Source organism: Saccopteryx bilineata, chromosome 1 (genome assembly GCF_036850765.1).
Source record: "Saccopteryx bilineata isolate mSacBil1 chromosome 1, mSacBil1_pri_phased_curated, whole genome shotgun sequence".
Lineage (NCBI taxonomy): Eukaryota > Metazoa > Chordata > Mammalia > Chiroptera > Emballonuridae > Saccopteryx > Saccopteryx bilineata.
In genome coordinates, this window is record NC_089490.1 from 15,396,488 (window position 1) to 15,414,669 (window position 18,182).

Below are 18,182 nucleotides of genomic sequence, written 5' to 3' on the forward strand. Positions count from 1 at the left end.
TGACTTACAGTAACATTTACTTCTTGCTCATAGTGTTTTGGGTTGTCTGGGGTGGTTCTGCTCAGGTTCCCTCTGCTCCATCTCTCATCTGGGGACTCAGGCAAAGAGACAACAGCTCCCTGGGAGCACGTCCTTCTCATGGCAAATGGCAGGACCGTGACAGGCCAAGCTAAGCCATACAAGTACACTTAAAGCCTCTGTTTGCACGCATCACGTTCTCCAGCATTCTGTTGGTTAAACTTCGTTAGGCCAAACCCACAGTAAATGGGGCAGGGATATGTTCTCCAGCTTGCTGCCTGCTTCTGTGATTAAATTCCTATTGGAACACAGTCACGTTTGCTCATTTGCGTATTATCTGCGGCTTTCACACCATAATGGCAGAGTTGAGTAGCTGCAACAAACTGTTGTGCCCACAAAGTTTAAAATATTTATTATCTGTCTCTTCCAGAAAAGTTTGCTGAACTCCGATCTAGAGCTACACACACCAACATGAATAAATTTCGCAAGCATAAGGCTGGAGGAAGAAACAAGTGACAGAGGAATGTAGACCATACAGTATCATTTCCCGGAAAGTTTATCAGTCTTTCTTCCCATTTTAAAAAGTGGTTTTAGAAAAGAAGGGGAGAGAGATAGAGAGAAACACTGATTTGTTGTTCCACTTATTTATGCATTCACTAGTTGATTCTTGTATGTGCCGTGAGCAGGGATCAAACCTACATCCTTGGTGTATGGGGATGATGCTCTAACGATTACCAGCTGAGCTACCCGGCCAGGGCTAAAGTTTAAAAACATCTAAAATATTCAGAACAATATAATATGTTGCTTAGCTATTCAAACCCATGCGGTATAAATAGTAAACATGAAAAAGAGCGTGGTGGTTATCCCAGTAATTGGGGGATGGGTGTGACCGGAGACAGGTGCCAGGGGCCTTCTACTGTTTGGTAGTGATTTATTTCTTAAGTTGAGCGATGGTGGCAGTACAGGGTATTAATTGCATTATTATTTATAGCTTTTATTAGGCCCTAAATATTTATTTATTTTTTTAAGTGAGAGGAGGGGAGATAGTGAGACAGACTCCCACATGTGCCCTGATCGGGATCCACCCAGCAACCCCCATCTGGGGCCAATGTTTGAATCAACCCAGCTATCCTCAGTGCCTGGGGCTGACTCTCAAACCAATCAAGCTACTGGCTGCGGGAGAGGAAGAGAGAGAGACAGGGGAGAGAGAAGGGAAGAGAAGCAGACGGTTGCTTCTCCTGTGTGCACTGACCCGGGATCAAACCTGGGACGTTCACACACCGGGCTGATGCTCTGTTCACTGAGCCAGCTGGCCAGGGCCAAGATGTTTTTTTATTTATTTATTTATTTATTTATTTATTTTTTTCATTTTTCTGAAGCTGGAAACAGGGAGAGACAGTCAGACAGACTCCCGCATGCGCCCGACCGGGATCCACCCGGCACGCCCACCATGGGGCGAGGCTCTGCCCACCAGGGGGCGATGCTCTGCCCATCCTGGGCGTCGCCATGTTGCGACTAGAGCCACTCTAGCGCCTGAGGCAGAGGCCACAGAGCCATCCCCAGCGCCCGGGCCATGTTTGCTCCAGTGGAGCCTTGGCTGCGGGAGGGGAAGAGAGAGACAGAGAGGAAAGTGCGGCGGAGGGGTGGAGAAGCAAATGGGCGCTTCTCCTGTGTGCCCTGGCCGGGAATCGAACCCGGGTCCTCCGCACGCTAGGCCGATGCTCTACCGCTGAGCCAACCGGCCAGGGCCAAGATGTTTTTTTTTAATGCTTATTTTATTTATTTTAGAGAGAGTGAGAAAAAGACAGAAACATCAATCTGTTCCTGTATGTGCCCTGACCAGGAATTGAACTGACAACCTTTGTGCTTAGGGATGATGCTCTAACCAACCGAGCTATCCGGCCAGGGCAGCCAAATATTTCATAATAGAAAAAAATGAGTTAGAGTAGCACAGCAGATGGGTGGAGAGTGTTCTAGGCCCAGGACCCAGGATGCAAAGATGACAGCATGAGGAAGACTAGAACGACTGAGCAGGGAACGCATGGGAAAGGAGCAGACGAGGAGAGGAGGCTGGGAAGTCAAGTGGGGTGTCTAGATTATTCAAACAGTGTGATTTCCTATGAAGGCAGAGGAGCTCTCGGGCAGTTCTGAGCTTCAGTAGGTCGGATTTGTGTTTTAGAAGCACCAGCCTGGTTGCCGACGGAGGAGCAGAGCTGCCACACAACCCTGTGACTGAGCACCTCCATACGTCCCCTCCCTCAGGCACCTCACTGAGCCCACTCTCCCCCCCAGCCCTGGTCTGCAAGGGAAGGAGGCTGGAGGCAGTGGTCCAGGGCTGAGCCAGGGCAGTCACAGTGAGGCTGAAAAGGCGGCATTTGGAAGCGCTACGAAGGAGGTGATTTAAAAAGGGATGTGCAGAGTCAGAGGGGGGAGAGTCCAGGAAGCCACCACCTTTCTGCCTCAGGCCAGTGGATGGTGTTGCCATTTGCTGGGACAGGAACACCAGGCAGCGTGGATGATTTGGGAAGAGCCGTGGTGAGTTCAACAGGGTGGTTGAGGGAACCTGAAGGTCTTTGTTTCCTCTGCTACAAAAGGGGCGCAGTGGGGACTGGAGTGGGCCCCGCAGACGCCGCCCATCACATACCCTCAGCGTTCCGCCTCTGTTCCAAGAGACCCGATTTCCTCCAGTAGTCAGTGCACTCAGCCCCGAGATCAGTCATCATCGGTACGTCGATTATGACCATCTATACACCTCCGCCGCTGATTGGCACAGGAGTAGATGACTGGCCTCAGTAGCCAGTGAGACATAGGGAGAGTCTGCTGCGTCTTCCAGGAAACTCTTTTCCTCCATGTGAAGAAACATAGGTGAGGAGACAGCCTCCCTGCCCTCTCAGTGTACATACACAGTTCTCTCTGCCTGAGCCTTTTGTTTCTACTTGGGGAGCTCTTGGGTGGGGTGGGGGGTGTGAGGCTTGGAACTGCAGCAACTATCTTGTCACCACGAGGAGACACACTGAAGACGGCAGAATGAAAGAACAGGAAGAGCCTTGGTCCTTGGTGACATCTGTGAACCGTTACACTAGCTTTGGGACCCGCTACCTCCCGACAGTCGTCCGGTACAAATATATATATGTCCTTATGATTTGAGCCACTGCCCATTTTTTTTTGTTGTTGTTTGCTTCTTACAGCCAAATGCACCCTGATCAGTACAGGGGATTTGAAATGTTGCAATAATTAAAGTGTGTCTAGGAAGAAGGAGACCAAGCAGAGTGTGGAGGGTCCAGGGGAGGATGATTATCTTGTGATGTTATCACTACAAGGTCTTCCGCACTGAATCCCCAACTAACCCTCTGGTGCCTCCTCTTGTTACTCTCACTTGCTCACTCCAGCCCAGCTACACTGGCCTTTTGCTGTTGGTCAGACACACGAGCCACACTCCCACCCCAGGGTCTTTGCACCTGCTGTCCCCACTGCCTGGGATGCTCTCCCTCCAGATGCCTGCATGGCTTCCTCTCTCAGCTCCTTCAGGTCTTTACTTGGAAGTCACCTTTTTGATGAGATCCTGTCTGGCTACTTTTTCCTGACTGAAGCCCCTCCCAAGTCTCCTTATTCTCCTTCTTTTTCTTGCATCGCATGTATTATATATTTTGTTTGTTGTCTCTCTCCACCAGAATGTAGCTCCATTTCACTCGTTGATGCATCCCCCGGGGCCCAGAATAGGGAATATAAATAGTAGGTGTTCTATAGATACTTGTTGAATGAATGAATGAAGTTGTTAGGACTCCAGGACTTACAGGAAGGTATCCTTTTCTCTTGTTGACCTCAGCAGGCTGAAGAATAAAAGCCAACGGCGGGGCTGATCCGGGAATGTGACTGTGCTCAGAGAGGGCAGCCCAAAGACAGCAAGGGGCAGGTGCTGGCCGGCCTTCTCCGGGGTAGGGCCTCTGTCTGTGGTTATCAAGACACACGGTGCGGTGCCGAAGAGCATGGATTCTAGGGCCTGTATCTGGCCCTCCATGCTGGGTCGTCTGGCACAGAGACCGCCCTGCCCTGCCTCCCTCCTGGGTGATGTTACTGTCCCAGGCTCTGCTGTAGACCTGGGTACCCCCTCTCCCCCAGAGTGCTGACTCTCCAGTGCTGCTTAGTCCCACACACACCCTGTCTCCTCCGGCCCAATTCCCCCTCCTCAGAATTCCTGCACGCTGACACCCGTTTCCCTTTCAGAGTTCTCAGTTGTTGCCTGTTTGTTTGATCTCCAACCCAGCTGCCAGCCTCCAACCCCTCCCGGGCTCCATCTGCATCCCCTCCTGGCTCCGCCCTCCATCCCGGGCTCCGCCCTCCATCCCGGGCTCTGTCCTCCAACCCCAAGGCTGAGTCCGAGGAGACACTCAGTAACCCCCTAGGGAAAGGTCCTGCTATTTCAATGAGACACGTTTAGAGATGAGTATTCCTTTAGGGTGTTCCATAAAGGTGGCACTTGCCAACCATCCTCTGCGTCTTCTGGGGAGGAACATATGCGTTCGCAAGAGTTGTTACATTGACTCTTCCAAGAACCGCACTGAGTGGGTGCTATTATTGCTGCTTTCCAGATGAGGACACTGTGGCCCAGAGGAATGCGGGAAGCTGCCCGGAGCTCCACAGCTAGACAGCTGCAGAGCGGGGCCTGGAGGGTTCTGAGCTTTCCCAGGGAGGAGGGGGGTGGGGGAGAACTCCTTTCCCCTCAGCCTCCCGCCTGCCTCTCTCGTTCAGAGCCAGAGACACCAGAACCCCCTGCTCTGGAAGGGCAGCCAGAACCCGATCTCTATTCTGCGGTGAACAAAGGCACGGGAGCTCTTCCTAACAGGTTTGCTGGAGGCACCAGCGTTTTCATCCGTGGCCTCCGGTCTCCCTGGCCGCGGCTCTCTGAGGTTGTCAGGGATCAGAGAGCCAGCGCGGCCCCTGCACTCCTTCCTGGAAGGCTCGGGCCTGGCCTTAGCTGGGCCACTGCTCAGGTGCGGCCCCTGGTCTGGCTGGGGAAGCGCAGACTTCCTCCTCTGATGTTTCACGTGGGCCTGGGTCCCCCCAGCTCCCTCCTCCAGGCCCCGCCCACCCCTCCCCACTCCTGAGGGGTGCCTGAAGCCGGGCTGTGGGGGGCCAGGGGCCCTGCGGACAGAGGCGAGGCCTTTCCAGAACAGTGCTCATTTCTGGTGCTGTGCAGGTCACCTCCCCTCTGTCTGTCCAGGTCCTCGGACACCACCTTTTGACACCCTGTTCCCTGGCCTGGAGGGCTGCCCTTTCTGGAGGGCTCCACTTGGGTTTGGGGGGAAAGAGGAGAGTGAGGACAGGGAATGTACGGCCTTAGCTCCCTCATTGCGAGGTCACCAGGGCTTGGCTGTGCCCCTCTACCCACTGTGACCCACGGCCAGGCAGCCCTGCCCACACCGCTGCCCTCTGTCAGCTCCCCACTCTTGCCCCAACAGCCCTGTCGGCTTCCCTAAACCCTACCTACACCTTTGTAAACAAACTAGTAAGCTCTCCTCCCCGCCTCCAGGGTGTGGCTGTCACCTGCTGGCTCCCAGGGCCTGAACAAACGCAGTACTGGCCACTTGGGACGGGGCTGAATCCCCAGCAGGAAGTGCGGGTGGAGGGGCTGCCTCAGTGAGCAGGGGACTTCCGGCCACTCTCTGGCCATCGGTCTCAGGGATGGAGGGACCCTCCAGTGAGCCACCAGTGGGAGTTCAGTCAACTCCATCTCCTCAGAAAGCAGATTTTCTAAATGCTGCAGCTTTCAGGCTTGGGGGGTGGGGGGGTGGGGGGAGAGCAAACGCTGACAGCTACTGCCCTCACTTCTCCCCAGGAAGAGGAAGACCGCCCAGATGGGTCCCGACTCCCGGGCAGGGCACCGATGAACCACAAATGGGCACCATACTGTGCAGAAAACTATGATCTCCAAATATTTTGATCACACACCCCTGTGGGCAGAACATTTTTGAGGATGTGCCTGTGTATCAGTCAGGGTCCCAGCAGGAAACAGATGTCACGTTTAAATTAATCCATGGGGGCTGTTCTACAGAGGACTCTTTATAAGGGAGTGGGTGTAGCAGAGCCACCAGGACAGGCAGACAGCAGAGTGGTGACCAGTCCCCTCAGTCCACAGGGGAGGGGGTGGAGGGCTTATCAAAGTTTGGAAGGAGAGAGCTAATCGATGGGGAGCTTCCCAGTAAGGGACCCAGCCACCTGAGGTGGCCCTGGAAGGGGGGGGGGTCTTCGGAATAAATTCCTGATTGTACCTCCCTCCCCGCCAAACCCTTCCATTAGCCAAAGCCTACCTGAACCCCCAGGGCGAGTTGGAGGGGGGCGGGGCAGACCAGTGGAAGAGCAGAAGATATTCCGCTCTTATCCCCAGCAAATGTGTGTTTATTTATTAACAAATTCTAAACAGGCACAAATGTGCTAATGTATTATGTATATTCTCAAGTATACACAAAAAGAGAAGTGGAAAAGGATGAGGCAAAACAGAGAAAAGTGACGCCCCAATAGACTATTTCACGATCCCTGGGGGTGTGGGCTCCCTGCTCTGACGGAGACTGTGTTCCAGGCCCGCGCCCCTGCAGGGACACTCTGGGTGACGGAAATGTTATCGTGAAGTGTGTGGCGATTGTAAGAGGGTACACATGTGTAAACACCGGTCAGGTTGTACACTTAGGATTAGTACATTTGACTGCATGTAGTGCGCATGTCTGGGCCCCGTGGGCTTGCCGTCTTCGTCCAGCACCCACCCAGGAGGCTGGGGCAGCCTGTTGATTCAGGGCTCCTCCTCCCTCCCCCTTCCTCTCTTCTCCCTCTGTCCTCTCTGTCCCCACACTGCTGACCACGTGCCTGGCCCAGGGCACTTTCTTCCCAGAGGAGGCCCAGCCTCCCTGTTCTTGCAAAATAATAACCAGTCCTACTTACATAGCTCTTACCACATGCTGGGAACCGCTGTGGGCATTTACCGCTCGTTAACTCATTTAATCCCCGCAACAACTCTGTGAATTGTTGGTACCGTTTCCACCTTCGTTTCCCAGATGTGGAAACTGAGGCACAGAGAGGAGAAGAGACTTACCAGGGTCACACAGCTACTAAGTGGTAGAGCGAGGATTCGTCCCAGGGTCTGTGCTCTGACCCGTAGCGTGCAGCTTCCCTTGACTTCAGGAGGCAGACTTGGGTCCATTCTCATATGTTGGTACATGAGGATACTACGTACTTCAAAACTCAAAATGAGTTTTGACATTGTCTTGTGGGCTCACACTCAGTCACCAGAAGTTTTCCATCATGTGCACTTCTTTTCTTTCTTCCTTTCCTCTCCTTTTCCTTCCTTCCTTCCTTCCTTCCTTCCTTCCTTCCTTCCTTCCTTCCTTCCTTCCTTCCTTCCTCCTTCCCTTTCCTTTCTTTTCTTTTCTATTTTTGCTAGAGAGAGAGACAGAGACAGACAGGAAGGAAGGGAGATGAGAAACATCCAATTGTTGTTGTGTCAATTTAGTTGTTCATTGATTGCTTCTCATATGTGCCTTGACTGGGGGGTTCCAGTAAAGCCAGTGACCCCTTGCTCAAGCCAGTGACCTTGGGCTTAAACCAGCCACCTTAGGCTTCAAGCTAGTGACCACGGGGTCATATTTAAGATCCCATGCTCAAGCCAGTGACCCAGCGCTCAAGTTGGGGACCTCATGGTTTGGAACCTGAGTCCTCAGCATTTCAGGTCAGCACACTTTTCCACTATGCTACCACCTGATCAAGCTTTGCTGGTTTTTTTTTGTTGTTGTTGTTGTTTGAGAGAGAGAGGTAGGGAGAGAGAGAGACAGGAACATTGAGCTGCTCCTCTATGTGCCCTGACCAGGGAATCGAACCGGCAATCTCTGTGCTCTGGGACGATGCTACAACCAACTGAGCCATCCGGCCAGGGCTTGCACATGCATTTTGTGATCAGAATACTCCAAGTATCCAGGATGTTTGGGGCTGACATCTCCCCTCCCTTCTGAAGAGTGTTTGCTGAGAGCTGTAGCAACTTGACAAGACCCTGCTGAGTAACCACAAAAGAAACAGTGGGCCCAGGCTCACGAGCAGCAGGAGCCGGGGTCGGGGGGCAACCAGACAGGGCAGTGCTTACAAGGCCGGCTTCTCTGACCGTGAGCCCCTGAGTGCCCACCGGGGAGAGAGCAGCCGCCCCGGCCTCCGGAGCCTCGTGTCAGAAGGCCCTGGGCACACTGAGCTCTGCTGCCACACTGGACAGGTCATCTCCCTCCCCTGCTTCCGAGCCTCGCTGGAGCTGTTCTCCTGTTCCTGAACTCCTTGGGTATTGAAGTCCGGGCGCCTGACAGCTCTGGCAGACAGCCCCACAGCGCTCCGGGCAGACACGCTCTGCCTTAGAATTCAGCCCCAGCGGCATCGGCCTCTGCGATTGGGTGGCATTTGTGAGCACAAAAGGGAAGATGTGGGCATGCAGGAGGCCCTTTCAGAAAAGGGCTCCGCGGGCCTCCTGGCTGAAGTCCCTGAGGGTCCTGTGAGTCTATTTTCATCCTTCAGGCAGTTCTGCTTGCTCCTGACCCCTGGAGGAGGGGGTTCTCCGCTTGCCTGGGGACTGGGGGTAGGGGCTGGCGCAGAGACGTCCCAAAGCTTCCCTGACTGGAGCACTGGGCGGTGGCTGCCCAGAGCTGGAGTTCCAGGCACCCTACTTGCCCATTCTCTCACAAAAGGGGTGACTAGGGGGGGTGTGTGGCATCCAGAGGGGTCAGTCCCCCGCTGTGGTCGGTTGTGTGCATCCACCTGGCCTCCCTCTTTGCAGGCCCCACGGAGAAGTGAGCCAAAGCCGCCGTGCAGAACTGCAAGTCAGCAATAAAGGGCTGACTCCCTTAATTGGTGCCTCATGTGATCCGGGGCTGCTTTGTCACCCACATCGTATCTGTAGTGCCAGATCAAAGCTCCTCTGGCTGTGCACCAAGCCCTGCTCTCAGCAGGGAGCGGAGCAGGAGCCAGGGAGGCTGACAGATGACACTCAGTGGGAAGGCCTTTTCCTCTGCGACTGCCTGGTACACCCCCACCCTGCTCCCTGCGGGCCCCGCCCCTGACGACAATGTTGTTTCTATCTAGTCCTGGGAGAAGTGGGGGCTGTGAAAATTCCACCCAGAAAGGTGCATTGTTCCCGGCATGCCCTGTGGCTGTCGGTTGTTGATTTGAAATCTGTTTGCCCGGGAGTGCCCGTTCGGCTCAACAGACAGCAGTATTTGCTTATTAATTTGCTTATTGATTTACTGGGCTGTACTTGGGGCTTCTCCTGGGAAGAACTCCAGACGCGGAGGCTGCCCAGCATCCAGCCATCCATCAGACTCAAGTTCGGGCTTCCTGTGCCACAAGGCCTGGAGTGGGCAGCCTTCAAGCCAGAGGCAGGCCCCAGAGGGCTGCCAGGCGGAGCAGTGGGGCACTGGAGGCCTGAGAGCCGTGAGTGAAGAAGTGGACCCACAGCAGCAGCTCCAGGGACCGAGGTGCGCTGAGCGCTGTGGAAACAGTGCCCCCTGGAGTTGTGCAGTGCGCACTCCTGCTGCGGGCCTCTCCCTGTGGGGTGGTATCACAGACCCCTGGCCAGGGGGAGAGAAGGGCACCTGTCCACCTAGGAGCGGTTCCTCTCCCCCCCCCACCTCGGTGGTATTTAAGAGACCATTGGGCCAGGGGATAGAGAACCGTCCAAGGCCTTTGGTGCCTGAAGGCGCTCAGATCTGTGCCCTAGGATGGCTCTTCCCAACGTGCCGGGACTGAGTAAGGCAAAGGGTGTTTCTAGCAATTATTTTCTCAGCTCTTGCATAATATTACATTAAAAAAAACCCTCTGAGGACGTCTACGGCTCTGTCGCCTCTTGGAGGCATATGTCGACTACAGATTGTGGTGGCGGATGGCGGGGAGGAGCCGGGAGGGCGGGGGGAGGAGCCGGGAGGGCGGGAGGGATGCGGCAGCAGCCTGTGAACAGGGTTCTGTCTGTCATGGGTATAAAGGTCTCCGACACAGAACGGGTAAGAGCGAGGTGACCGTGAGTTTGGGCTTGGGGGTCACACAGCCAGACCTAGGGCAGGGCCCGGCTCCATCATGTATGAGCTGGGCCGCCTCAGGCAAGTTAGTGACCGCTTCTGAGCCCCATCTCATCTCTAAAGTGAGGTGAGAGTGTCAGCCCCACGTGTCGGTGGTCGTTACCGCCCGCCCAGTCCTATGCACGAGGTTAGCAGGGCGCCGTTTCCTGACCGGTCTCACCCCTAAAACGGAAGGAAGACGCTGTCTGACTAAATCTTGTGCCCCCCTTTGCAGATGGGCCTTTCTCGTGCTCTGGACCCCCCTGGGCCTCCGCGGAGCCCCTTCTCTCCCCTGTTCCCGTCAGGACTGTAGGAAGACGGCCGGAGATTAGCATGCTGCCCTGAAACAAGTCTTTGGTGCCAACCTTGGAACACCCAGTTCTGGGGGGTGGGGGGACGCTGCCCGGCAAGCACTGATAAGATTGTTTAAAGAAGGCGGCTGATACCTATAGCCCTTTTCTGCATACCTGAAAGGTATGGTTAATCATGGTTTTGGTTAATCATCCTTCTCTACATCTGAACCCAGGCTCTGCTAATTTGCTTGATGATGAAAGAAACAAATAAATGCGACGAGGCTGCAGAGATCTGGGCTCTCAGTCCAGAGGCCGGGGGTCCCCTGTAGCCGTCTTTTCTCTATGTTGTGTCTTGTGTGTTTTTTCTTAAGCCCTGCAGCGCCTTCCTCTCATGCACACCCATGGCCGAGCTGGTCTCAGCAAAGACAAAATCAGGAGCTCCTGGTGTTCCTGTAAGTCATGCCAGCACTTCTTTGTGCCCACAGAGGATGCCAGGTGTGTATGTGTGTGGGTATTGGGCAGGGCGGAGAGTACGCTCTGAGCAGCCCAGAGCTCTGCGAGAGCATGCAGGGTCTCAGAGGCACGAGAGGACTGAGGGGTCCCACAGGGCCTCCCATCCCGGCCCCCTCGTTCGCTGCTCTGCAGCCTAGAGCGAGGGGTTCAGTCTCCCTGTGCCTGGCTTCTGTATCTGCAGAAGAAGATTGTCGTGAGAGCACCTGCCTCAGAGGGGGGTGGTGCGGTTCAGAGAGTTTATGCGTGTTATGCACTTAAAACACTAGGCACCTGGTACCCAACTTCCAAGTCTTACTCCATGCTAGGTTTAAGGCACTCACAACTCATGTTCCGTTACTGCATCCACATTCCTGTGCACACGTGCTCAAACCCTGCCCTTCAGACCTGGTCTCTGCTGCCCTTCAGACCTGGTCTCTTTCCCTTTGCACTTGCTGTTCCTCAGCCAGGAATGTCCTACCTACCAACTTTGCTCTGTGAGAAAGTTCTTGTCAACAGTCTGGCTTCATCATTCTAGAAAACCGTGCCTGATCCTTCAGGACAAAATTTCTTTCTTTCTCTCTCTCTTTCCCCAGAGCTCCCCAAACTCTGTTTATGTCTCAATTATTTCACATTCACCCTTATCCCCCCAATCTCGCCATCCTGGGGGCAGAATGCCTGCTGTCCCTAAGGAGGGTTCCAGAAAGCTATCATTTGACACTTCCGTTTACACATTATCAATTAGAATTTAGTCACGTGGCTATCTATGTCCAGCTGCAGCAAAGGCTAGGAAATGTGTCTATTCCATCTGGCCACATGGCCGGCCAAAAGTTCCAGGAGTAAGGAAGGAAAGGAGAATGGAATGGGGACAACTAGCAGCCTCTGCCCTAGGGTCCTGGCCTCCTTCATCCCTGTGTCGTGACCTGACCACTCCACAGCACATTTCCGGGCACTCAGACAGGCTCATATACATAGTCATAAGGTGTGTGTGTGTGTGTGTGTGTTTAACGAGAGAGAGTGGGGGGGGACAGGAAGGAAGAGAGATGAGGAGCATCAACTTATAGTTGTGTCACTGTAGTTGTTCAGTGATTGCTTCTCATACGTGCCTTGACCAGGGGGCTCCAGCTGAGCCAGTCACCCCTTGCTCAAGCCAGAGACCTGGGGCTTCAAGCCAGCGACCATGGGGTCACGTCTATGGTCCTGCGCTCAAGCTGGTGAGCCCGCACTCAAGCTGGATGAACCCATGCTCACGCCGGCAACCTTGGGGTTTCAAACCCGGGTGCTCAGCATCCCAGATTGACGCTTTGTTCCTTGCACCGTCACCTGTCAGGCAAGGCGCGTGTGTTTGCCTTGCCAGCAGAACAGGTGTGTGGCAGCCTCTGACGGGTCTGTGAGTTCCCCTCCCTGACTCACTCATTCAGAAATCCTTGTTGACGCCTCTTATGTTATTCTAGGTGCAGGGGTAAAGTGGTGACTCGAAGAGACAAGTCTGCATCCTCTGAACTTACATCCCAGTGGCTTCTGTATTGATCAGGAACTTAAATGTGCTAAGTTCTTTCTGAAGATGAACTCACCTGAGAGGAACACCCATGATCGTCTCTCCTTGACAGGTGAGGACACAGGAAGGTCGGGTGACTTGCCAAGGTCACACAGGTTAGAAGAGAGCAGATGGGATTTGAACCCAGGTGGTCTGGCTCCAGAGCCTGTCCTCTTGGCCTCTGTCGGCTATCACCTCTCCACGTTTGTGACACTGTTATTCTCACTGCCCAGACTGTGCTGTGCCCTGCTTTCTGCCCTTAACCGAGCCACGGACTCTTGTAACTTTTGTAATCACCATTGGCTGTGGCCCCGGGGGTGGACGGGGCAGCGTGGTTGTGGTCTCCGGGTGTGAGGAGAAAGGAGGGGTGCCTCGTCCCTGTGTGCGGGTCAAGAAGGATCTCTGCACCTGACAGGGGGAGCCTGCTGGCGTGGGTCCCCTCTGCTTTCTGTTCCTCTGGGCACATCTGTCTTCGCCAGCCCTTTCCTAGCCCAGGGGCGGGGGGGGGGGAGAAGGTAAGAAGGCTCTGGAGGAAGGCAAGCCGTCCCCAAAGATGAGCTGCTGGGGCTCACGTCTTCTCCCCGCCCCGCTTCACCTCTCCTCGGTCACCCTCCGCTGTGCTTCGGGGAGGGGGGCGAAAGAGAAGGGAGCAAACCTTCCGCACCCTTACACCCTACGTGCCCTGCCCTGCCCTGCCCCGCCCTGCCGTGCCCTGCCCCGCCCTGCCGTGCCGTGAGAACGCCGCATTTCACAGCGAGGAGGCTGGGGGTCAAGGATGCCTGCTCCCCGGCCCTGTGTCCCTGGCCAGTCAGTGGCAGGTGGCAGGGTGAAGATGGAAGCGTTGCCGCTTGTGTGGTGGGAAGGAGGGAGAAGAGAGTGGTACCAATTTGGCAGATGGAGTCAAGCTGGACCAAGGCCGCAGGCTGCGGGGCGAGTCAAGGCTGGAAATCGGGTCTTGGGGGCTGCTGGTCCAGGGCAGGCCCACCTGACTCCATCTTTGACCCCACAGGTTTGGTTTCTAGGACTCCAGGAATCTCAAAGCCCCTGGTTAAACTCGAGGCAGGCCTGGCAATCTGCAAGTGTCTGTGGCCAGGCTGAGTCCCGGCAAGAACTGGGTGAAGTGCTGAGGAGGGGTGCAGAGGAAGTGAAGACGGGATCCTTATTTGGAGGTGAGGGTCGGGGGCTGTTCCCGTCGGGCTGGGGAGATGAGCTCTTAGAAAGCACAGCTAACTCTCAGTTACTACAATGTGTGGCGATGCCCCCGGGGCCTTGAGAGCCAGGGTGGACTGAAGCCGTGAGCGAAGCTAGGTGGGAGAGGGGGATTGGCTCTGGACCTTGAGGAGGAGCAGGTGTGGAACTCGGACACGGAGGATGGAGAGGCGGCAGGAGGGTGGGGGCCCCAGCTTGAGTAGAGGGGCACATCCATGCCAGGTATGATACAAGTGGGGCGACATTGTTAAGGCGCAGTGGGCAATGACGCTGGAGAGAGGCCAGACTTGGGAGGGGTTTGAAAGAACAGCCAAGGTATTTGCACCGAATTCTGAAATCGAAGGAGAACAGCTCTTCAGTGCGGGTGCCTCCAACCTCCCTCTTTCATTCGTGAGAGACACCACTGAGCAACCTCTCTCTTGAAGTTCGTTCTCTCTTGAAAGTTTGGGCTCTACCGAGGCTTCTCCTTTCTTGTTGCTCTCCTTACTGGGCCACGTGGGGCCTTAAAGTTCTTTTCAACCCACAGCTCCGTGCTGCTCCTGCCTAGCACTTGCGACCAAGATGAAACTTAGTTGTTGTGGGTAGTTGGGAGCCGCTGCGGGTTCTTGAGCAGGAGAACTTCAGAACAGGTTTTGCATTCATGGAGCTCATGCGGACTGCTTGCCATCATCCCAATCAGCTTTGCTTCACCACTGTTGGGGGCAGAGGGTTGGGGGCCTCTGAAGACCACAGGGCAATGGAGCACCTGTCTTCACTCCTATAAACTCATCTAGTTCATGTCTGCCCCTCTGGGGAGAGGGTCCAGTTTTTCTCATCATGGAAACTGAGCAGAGAGAAAGAGAGAGGGAGAGAGGCAGTCACACCATTTAGGTGAGATTGCATTCTGAACGAGGCCCTGGTTGCCCCGCCCCTTGCCGAGGGAGAGAGGAGGCCAGGTCAGGGTTGGGTGGGTGCCACCACCGACCCAGATTCTAATTCATGGAGTTGAAATGCACCTTTAAAATGCATAGAGGTCTGAACAAAGCTCATCTGTCATGGTTTTCAGTGTGGGAGAGATCCATCCATCCATCGCAGATATGTGTGTGCGTGCATGTGTGTCTGTGTGTTTTCTTTTCCAAAAGTAAGTATTGATTCTCCGGGACTGTAAACAGGCCATAAGAATGCTCTCCGGCCTCCCACCGTCTGATCCCAGCCATGCAGATATGACTCTGAGATGACACACTCCTGCGGTTCTGGTCTGTTTGTCATCGCTGGGGTGCGTGCGTGTGTGGCGGGTTGTGAGAAGCACAGGGACCAGAAAGGTGGGGATTAAGAGGAAATTATTCCATCTGCCCAGAGCTGCTGTGGACACCGAGAGCAGGTGTTTGTCTGCTGTGGGTCTTGGGTGCTGGTTGATTGGGAGGCTGGCATCTCGGGGCGGGAGGGAGCGGAAGTTTCCTTGCTCTGCAGGCCCCTGACCCCCACCCCGCCTCAGGCTGCAACCTCATCCCCAGCGGGGAGGCGTGGTGATAACCCAGCTCCCTGGCAAGTGCCGGGCCCGCGAGTACCCTGGGTCCGCAAGCAGCTGAGAGAAAGGTTTATTTCCTTTTAATACTGTTCAGGGTTCAATTTACCCAGTGGCATGCTAGTAAATAAATAAGAAAACCAAACATCTGACAGGGGAAAATATGGAGTTTTCCTCTTATATTCCTGAGTAATATCTCAAAACTTTGTGACTCACGAGGGCCTGCAGTGTTTGGCTAAAGGGCGGTGGGGGGGGGGGAGAAAAAAATCACCTTGTTTCTTATATATTTGTCAACAGCTCTACAGAAAGTGGAGAATATTCTGTATAATGTGGCCCCACACACACACCGTCCGTGCAGATGCCAGGCTCCCCGAGGTCTGTGGCCGCGACTGAAGGCGGGCAAGTGTGACCTGCATAATTGTATCTCTGCAAAGGGGCCGTTTTCTATGCGCCCAGAACCTATTACCCACCAAATCTCCTGGCACTAATCTCCCAGCCTCCGAAATCTGGGCATTGGGGGTGGGGAGTTATTGCACAAAAATCGTTCAAATGCTCCAGCTTGGAACACAGCAGTAGTTAAAAAAGAAAGAGAGAGAAAAAAAAGGGGGGGCGAATGAAAGAGGAGCTGTTACAGGCGAACGAGGCAGTCCGAGGGGAGACCAGGAAAGTGGGGGGTGGCGGCTCTGCCTTCTGGGGTGTGTTCCCCTGAAAGGCTCTGTGGGGACCCTCTGTGCCACGCATGGGCAAGGCATCGGGAGGGAGTGACAGCAGCAGCGGCAGTGCAGTCACGGTAACAGTGATAAGAAGTGGGCCGTTTCCTGGGCACTTCCTAGGGGCCGGTTGCCGTGCGGAGCACACTGTCTCCCAGTGGAGGAGCCAAGCTCCGTGTCCTCAGGTGAGGTTGCAAGCCGGTGGAGGACAGGGGAGCAGGACCAGCTATTCACCGAAAACTCTCGGATTTCCGCCCTTGCAGGGTAGCCGCGAAAACACCAACTTGGAGAATTTTTATAAATTTTCGAATGTGGGTTCCGGTGAATGTCGGAAATCTCAGCCTTGTTGCTTTGAGGGACGAAAGGCCAGGGCAACCAGGAACCCTGGTAGTTTAGGTTTTTATGGGAAATCTTGCCCGATTTAGCACAGAGGGGATGGGCAGAGGGGTGAGTAGGGGCGGGGGCTAGGAAAATATGATGGGGAGGGAAGGGGGCATTCGGGGCCCAGGGAAAGACGGGGCTAGGCAGGAAGGAAGGGGGGGAGACGCTGACCACGAAGGTATGAAATGACTGAAGCCTGTGACATGCAGATGAGGCTGAGCGTCGGGATCCCTCCTCCCAGGGCACAGTTCTGAGAAGGAGGGCGGTGAGGGCTGGCCGGCCGGCTGGCTGGGCGGCAGGATCAGTGGTAGCCGAGGTCTTCTGCATCCTGAAAGGGATCAATGAAGGCATCCGAGAGTGAAATTGCTCCTTCAGGTGCGGGACAGGATTTGAAGATGTGCCTTCCAGGGAGGGAGAGGGGAAGGAGGGCTGTGAGTGGGACCCAAGGGGCAGCAGGTGAAGGGAGATAGTAGGAAAATAGTTGTCCTCAGAGGGCTCCTGTCTCTGGCCTGGTTGGGAGATTCACACGGAACGGAGATGCTGGGAGCTGTCCCGGGCCCAAAGTGCTGAAACCGATCCCGGGAAACAGCTCTTTTTGACCCATAGAAGCCGAGACAGCCTCCAACCCAGTGGTTCTCAAAGTGCAGTCAGTCCCTGGACCGGCGGCATCTGTACCACCCAGCAAGCTAGCTAGAAATGTAACTTCCCGGGCCTCACCCCCGACTTCATGAATCAGAATCGTGTGTGTGCAAAAACAACTTGTTTTTTAACAAGCCCTTGAGGGGATTCTGAGGCCACTCAGTTTGAAGAACCACTGCTCTAACCGATAACTTTTCCACCACAGTCAAGCCCTGTGCACAGTTCTGCTGTGGCACTCACCACCTTGCCTTTAAAACATCCCTATGGTGCTCGCTTCGGCAGCACATATACTAAAATTGAAACGATACAGAGAAGATTAGCATGGCCCCTGCGCAAGAAGAAAAAAAAAACAAAAAAAACAAAAAAAAAAACATCCCTATGTTTTCTTTCTCATCCGTGCTAAGCTCCATGGCGGGGGGGGGGGGGTAAGAGGGGTGGGGCGGGGGGAGGGGAGTAATGTCCTACTCCGCTCCAGATTGCCAGTTCCTGGCATGGTTGGCAGAAAGTAGGTGTGCACTGATTCTTGTTATGAATGGATTGAAGGCTACATGGGTGAATTCTAGAGAGGCATCTCAAGTGACCTTTAAAAACATAAATGAGCTCTTGCTTTAAACCCTCCAAAGGCTCCCAGAGCATTTAGCATAAAAGCCAGCTCCCTACAAGGCTCTTTGATCTGTTCCCCATGGCCTCTCCACCCTCATTTATCTTGTTGTCCCCCTTGGCCAACCTTCCAAACACCCCGAGTTTATTCCCACCTTGAGGCCTTTGCCTGGCTGTGCCCTCTCTCTGGAGTGCTCACTGCCCAGATGGTCAGATCGTGGGCTTCCTCTAGCTTCTCAGGGCTTGGCTCCCACAACCCCTTCCCAGAGAGGCCGTCCCTGAGGACCCATCTACAGCATCACCTCCCTCCCCGTTCCGTTCTCTTCTGGGCTGGTTGCTGACTGGTTGATTTTCTTCTGCACGGCACAAATACAGATTCCAAGGGTGTATTGGGAAGGATTCTCCATCTTTCCATATGTTTCTCCCAATGTCTGCCCATAGAACAGAAAATTATCATTCATATAGATAATAGACCTTGCCTCTGTTAAAAAAAAAAAACCTCTTATATTTATTTAGATTTTTATTTTTTTCTGAAGTGAGAAGTGGGGAGGCAGAGAGACAGACTCCCGCATGCACCCGACCAGGATCCACCCAGCATGCCCACCAGGGGGCAATGCTCTGCCCATCTGGGGCGTTGCTCCATTGCAACCGGAGCTATTCTAGCGCCTGAAGCGGAGGCCATGGAGCCGTCCTCGGCACCCGGGCCAACTTTGCTCCAATGGAGCCATG

The 18,182-nt window shown here is 54.5% G+C and overlaps 1 pseudogene; it reads left to right on the top strand.

Moving 5' to 3' along the window:
• The first annotated feature begins 17,119 nt into the window (after positions 1-17,119).
• On the top strand, positions 17,120-17,238 carry LOC136321663 (U6 spliceosomal RNA; annotated as a pseudogene).
• The last annotated feature ends 944 nt before the right edge of the window (positions 17,239-18,182 follow it).